General features: G+C 31.5%; 1 long non-coding RNA gene across 1 annotated transcript; it reads left to right on the plus strand.

Moving 5' to 3' along the window:
* Positions 1-4,082: 4,082 nt before the first annotated feature.
* On the plus strand, positions 4,083-4,864 carry LOC141690062 (uncharacterized). Its single transcript, XR_012562644.1, has 3 exons — positions 4,083-4,171; positions 4,274-4,340; positions 4,754-4,864. It is a non-coding gene; the product is annotated as an uncharacterized LOC141690062 (long non-coding RNA).
* Positions 4,865-6,511: the final 1,647 nt, after the last annotated feature.

Consider the following 6,511-nt stretch of genomic DNA (forward strand, 5'->3'; position numbering starts at 1 on the left):
TTTATATTAAAAGTAGTTTGCTGAAATAATTTGCAATATCCGGGAAAATTATGTGTATATTTTGTGTTAAATAAATAAATATAATATGTTTTATGAGTTTAAAATGATTATGGCCATTATATTACATGTTATAATTGTAATATGTAGCCCTGCAAGGACCAGAAATTTTTTGGATTAATTGTTATGTGTTTAAAATGCATTTATACGAATCGATCAGCAATTTGGACGCATGTTTATTTACGTCTTTATCGAGTTACTCGTTTTATCTCATTTATGTGCGTTTGAATGTATTTTATGTGTTTTCGGGGTTTTCTGTTAATTTAGGATTCGTTTCGATTTCTCAAAAATAACGGGTCGGGGCCACACCGGGACATCAAAGCCCACAAAAATCGTACTTTTATTTTTATAAAATTTTGGGACTATCAAATATCTAATATCTTTGCATTTTTGGATTATTCTTAATTTTTGGGGAATTTTGATGTAAATTTTATATTTATTCGATTATAAATTATTACCCATAAATTTTATTTTTGGGCCTAATTATTTTAATTAAGAGATAAAAAAGCCTTAATTGATTTTGGGGTATTTATTTTTCCAAAAATATAAATAGCTGGAATATTATCTTATTTTATATATTTTTCAGATAATTACAAAATATTAGAAAAATCAGATAAGGTGATTTTGGGGGTGAAAATTCGTTCTTGAACTTCATCTTGCAATTCCGGGAGATTGAATCATCCGTTGTTGACGTTCTACATATCAAATCGAAGCTCTCACTTCGAGCCCGTTCTTTTGATACTAGATTCATCAACTAAGGTTGAGTATTTCTCAAAAAACTATTTTGTTCATTTTGGACGAATTTGGGTTCAGTGTTTCTAATGATTTTTGGTTGTTGTTGATGTTATAGTTAGCTTTAACACGATGATTGGAGTCGATATGTGCTATTAAATCAAGTGTTGTAGTTCAGGATTGTTTAAGTAGAGTTTTTGGTTTTGTTAGTTTTATTTTTTTTAATTTTCTGGTTTGTTTGATAATTGTTGAATGATCATGATGATAGGGATAGATTATAAATGATTTTAGCTTCGTTTTGATATATAAATTGCAAGATTTGGTGGAGTTTTTAGTGATTTCGAGTTTTGGCCGGTGTAATTCATCGGAGTTCTTGTGATTTGGTCGGACTCATTATTGTTTTCGTTGTTGTTTTTGTTGTTGTGTTATTCGAATTGTTGGGATAAATTGTGACATGAATATGTCGAAACCCATTCGAAACGTGATGTTTTGAGTACTTGAGAGCTTCGCCGGAGGGTTGCCGGATTCCGGTCAAGTCGCCGGAGAAGATGACCGGAATCTGGGCACCATTGTTATGTTCTTCAAGCATTCATACTCAAGAACAGTGTTTGATCTGAATTTTTGACTTAATCAAAATTGAAAAGCGTTTATGGTGATTTATTTTTAAAAATAAATCAAAAATCTTATTTAATTCCAAAAATTATTTTAAATTCCAAAAAAAATATTTTCTTTTATTATTTTCAAAAATCTGAAATTTTTTTCATTTATAATTTATTTAAATTGATTAATTATTTTAATAATTAAATAGTTTATTTGGATAATTTATATTAATTTTATTTTAATTTCAAAAATTATGGAAAAGTCATTTTTAATTCTGATTTTTCTAAAATAATGATTTAAAAATTATTTTGAGCTTTTAAAAATATATTTAAGTATTTAAAAATCAATTAATATCATTATTAATTGATTTATTCTTATTTTATTCATAATAAATAAACCGTTCGTCCGTTTAATACGAAATGAACACGTTTAGACTTAGAAAAATATTTTGATTTCAATAAAAATACTTTTGAGGCCTAATTTCTTTTGTATTGAAAGGTTATTTGATTTGTAAGTAATTCTTAGTTCGTGGCTGATTGATAAATATTATTATTAACCTGATTTCAATTCTAAAAGCACTGAGACCTATCATTTGACGATCTGACTTATGTGTTACATGAATTATGTGATTACGTGTTATGTGAATAATATGATTACGTGTTATATGATATGCATGCTATATATTTACAGTTTTAAAATGCCATGATTAGTTATAAACGATCGGATAGACGTCGAGACGTATAATGACGTCGAGACGTATAATTACGTCGATTGATTTGGTTCTGTCAATTAACATAGTCCTTTTATTTATAGAATCGAGTTGAAAGGAGTGTAGTCAAGTATTAGACGGAGTTGGTAATCAAGAATTATAAGCCGAGGTTATAATGAAGAGTTATTGAGCCTACCAGATAAGTTTTCTGTACTATTCTAATTTCAGAAGAGTTTATCACTCTACTTATCAAATTGTTAATTATATCATGTAAGTATTCTCAAACCTCCTTGTGTTATATTGCGAGTACTTTTTCACTATTTGAAGTTCAGAATAGTTAAACGTTTTATATTTCGCTGCAAATTACTCTAGACAGTGGAACGTTGAGATGAGATTAGCGAATAACTAATTATTCTAGTTATTTCGCCATCAGTTGATGCGATTACTCCGGACCATGTGAAATGGGGAGTTAAATTGATAAGGATGTTATTGATACAATTCCTTTACTTTGGTTACTGGTTAGCGTAAGAGGCCGAGGCACCGGTCCAGTGTGAGCTATTATACGAAAGTATAATATCTTGCAAGGTGAATATATGCCTTTTTTATGGATATTCTATAGGTACGGTATTGCTGCGGGATACCGATACCTATATTTACGGTATGGCTACGGGACATACTACAAGAAACAGAGTAAAAGATATCACCCTTTTAACATCGGCCTGAAAAGCCACCGATGTTAACACGATTTTTAACATCGTTTGTTTTTTAAACGATGTTAAAGGGTTTATAGATATCGGTTTAAAATATAACCATTGTCTAATATTTATTTTTTTAAAAAAAATGACTACATCGGTTGAAAATATGAATGTTGTCTAATCTAATTTTTAAAAAAAACAAAAAATGGCTCAGTAAATACATTGATACTTCCTCGTTAATTATTACAACAAAAGTTTCCCCTTCCCCAAATTCTAATTCCCCCCCAACCCCAATTTTATCCCCCTTCTCCCTTACCCCGCTCTCTTTCTCTCTCACTTCAATCACCCACACTCTCTCTCTCTCTCTCTCTCTCTCTCTCTCTCTCTCCTATTTTCTCTCTCACACATCTCCATCCCTATTCAACCTTTAACTCTAATTTTACCCCTATTTTCACTACGCAACCCCAAATATATAAACCCTATTTTCAATTAAGTGAACATGGAATTTGGTGTTGGTTCGATTCTGTCTTTTTTTATTTGAATTATTTCTTTCGCAAGTCCGAAGGTTGGAGTTTTAGCGATTAAAGTTGTTTGGTTTTAACAAACTTTAATTTATTGCTTGAAGTTCATTCGGGTTTGGGTTGTGTTTCATTTCCTTTGAGTTTGATGTGCAATGTGGGAACTTTTTGATTTCAGCTTTTTGTTTGCTAAGTTATTTGGGTTGGATCTACAAGTTTTCATTATTTTTATGGCAGTATGTATATGTATGTATTGTTATGTACTACATATATATGTATAAATATGTTTAAAAGAATTTTTTATAGTTTTGGGAGATATATGTGTTGTATATGTTTGTTTATAGTTCTCTATGTGTTACTTGATTAATATATATATGGTTCATAAGATGTAATTATTTCTCTATTGTTCTCTATGTAATTATTTCTCTATTGTTTAAAACCTTGATTTATACTTATAGTATAGATCACCCTCACAACATATATATCTCAATTACTGGATGCGATTATGGAATCAGCAGTTGATAAGATGTCGGATAAATGGTGCTTAGAGAAGAGATCAACTCCTGTTGTTGAGGATGATACTGAAGCACCCTTTTCTGAAGATGGTTGTCTATCAATTGTTGTGCTTGGTGCTTCCGGTGATCTTGCCAAGAAAAAGACTTTTCCTGCACTCTTTAACCTTTACCACCAGGTTTTTAATCTATCAATTGTCTCTTCTTTTACCATGCCTTATAAGATTAGCCCCTTTCCTTTTATAATCTCTATTTTGAACAGGGTTTCTTGCAGTCACATAAAGTTTACATTTTCGGCTATGCCAGGACTAACATATCTGATGATGACTTGAGATATCGTATTCGTGGGTACAAACTTCTGCCAGGAGAGTAGAAATTCATTAGAACCAGGCCACTACTCTAGAAGAGCTACAGATTAATCTTGACTAATTATTTAATGTGTCATTGCAGATATCTTACTCCAAATAAGAACGCTACACAAGGAAACACACAAGATGTCTCCAAATTTCTGCAACTGGTTAGTTAAATTGTTCTTTCGATGATTCTCACTTCCCCCTTATATCCATGTTTTGATTTTTTTTATTCATCATGTAGATCAAATACGTCCGTGGTTCATATACAATGCTTTTGTGATTGGATAACCGAGATTGTCTTCCCAGTTCCCCTCTTGATAATACTGCATCTGATCATATGTGTATTACAATTTTAGATTACAATAAAAAAGGAGATTTTTCAATGTGAGATCTAAAAAAACATATTTCCGTGTATTTACAATATCAATTGATGTATAGACGAATCATTGGATATCTAGCCATGCAACTTGACATTAGAACCAGTCCCTAGCATGTTACGTGTTTGGAACATAACTCTTATAAACATGTTTGGGTTAACAATAATTGAATCTTTGCTTTTGTTATTTATCTTGTGCAGTTTTGGATCTTTCTTCGGGCCTTCACAGCCTATCATAGCACAAAGAGTAATTGAAGAGAGCAAATCGTTATTGGAGATCCATATTTAGCAGAGAGGATGGTTCAACCTAAGCATAATGAAAGAGTCAAAATCTTTTGATTCCCGTGATTTTTAATGAACTTGAATTAAATATGAGCTTCTAATATTTGTTGTTTGCCGTAACACATGTATGATGGCTTTTGCTTTAAATTTGTAGTTTGTAACTGTCATCTAGTATATATTCTCTAATCTCTATTGACCATTGTACTCTTTCTCCCGCATCATATCAAAAAGCTTAACAATTACGGGTTTGTTCAGTTCAGGATGATATAAATACAACTCTACCAGAAGCCAATAATTTTCCCTTGCTAAAATAAAAGTTTTCACTTGTGTCTGCTGCACTAAATTGCATAAGATATATTAATTCATGATGTCCTCACCAGGGTTCTTGTCATCAACCCCAAAATAAAACCCCAAAATAAATGTATCTATAGTTATTGTATACATGATACACTGATAATGAGAAAAACACACAATCTCCTACACTTTCTGCTATGCTAATTAGCTCTCCTATGCTTTTGCAGAACAAGGTCCATGCTTCATCCCCTGCAGGGTCCAGTTCTCGTATGAATGGCCATTCTTCTAAATCAAGTAAAGTGGTATGATTTTTGTTATAAAATTCTTTTAATGAATTATATATTTGTTATAAACTTATAATTAAATGGGTAGATAAAGTAGGTTACTTGAATGTCTTTACAGATGCAGACTTAGTCTAAAGTCCAGATGCTAAAAAACACCAGGGACTATTCATTTCTATTGTCAGATGATGTAGAGCTTCTAGCGCCCAAGAAGGAACCGCGGCCTCGAAATGTCTCTCTTTCACGATCTGGTGTGTTGCTGTTTCCATCAGTAGTGTGCATGTTCGTGTCTATATTCTCCAACTCACTAAACAAACAATTAAAAAGGCTTACTCCTAGGTTTCCGGGGTTTAGATGTTTAGTCTGAGGAAATTACAGTGGCTTACAACAAAGGTTTTATGTATCCTGCTCTATATTGCTTTTCTTTTTAAAATATAAGATAGTGTTGCGATAATTTTAGTATTATCTTGGTTGGTTAGTTTTAAATTATTTCCTTTCTAGATTGAAATTACACAACAAGTTTTTTATCATACATTTAACTTGATAAATTGTTTTTTATATATTATTTTGGAGGTGTGTTGCAGTAATAAACCTAGTTGTCACATAATTTAATTATGTTTAGATTTTTTTTGATAAACCTAAGCACATCCTATTGTATATATTCTTAATATTTTACATTATCATCACATGCAGATTGTGTTTCGACTAGTAGCGAACATTTGTCTTATGTTTGTTTGTTTTTAAGATAGTTCTCTATGCTTTATGTTTTTTTTCCGGAAAGAGTACGTGAGAGGAGTAACTGGCTATATTAGGGTGTCTGGAAGTCAGTCCTCTTTATCTAGTGTGTGTAGAATTGAGGTTTTGTACAATTTGATTCTTAGTTTTATATTATACTTATTATTGTATTGTAGTCTCTTTCTGATTCTTCCTGCTCCTTCTCTCCCTCAACATGTGCGGTTCTTTGTGTTTTTGTTGTCGCGATTATCATGGAAAACAAATCACAGCTTCATGGTTTCCTTATAACTGCAGACTATCCGAGTATCGAGTCTATGACTATTATTAAGGAGTAGAAGCTAATAACTTGAAAGGTTGAAACACTTAC

This window comes from Apium graveolens, chromosome 10, assembly GCF_009905375.1.
Source record: "Apium graveolens cultivar Ventura chromosome 10, ASM990537v1, whole genome shotgun sequence".
In the NCBI taxonomy this organism is placed as follows: domain Eukaryota; kingdom Viridiplantae; phylum Streptophyta; class Magnoliopsida; order Apiales; family Apiaceae; genus Apium; species Apium graveolens.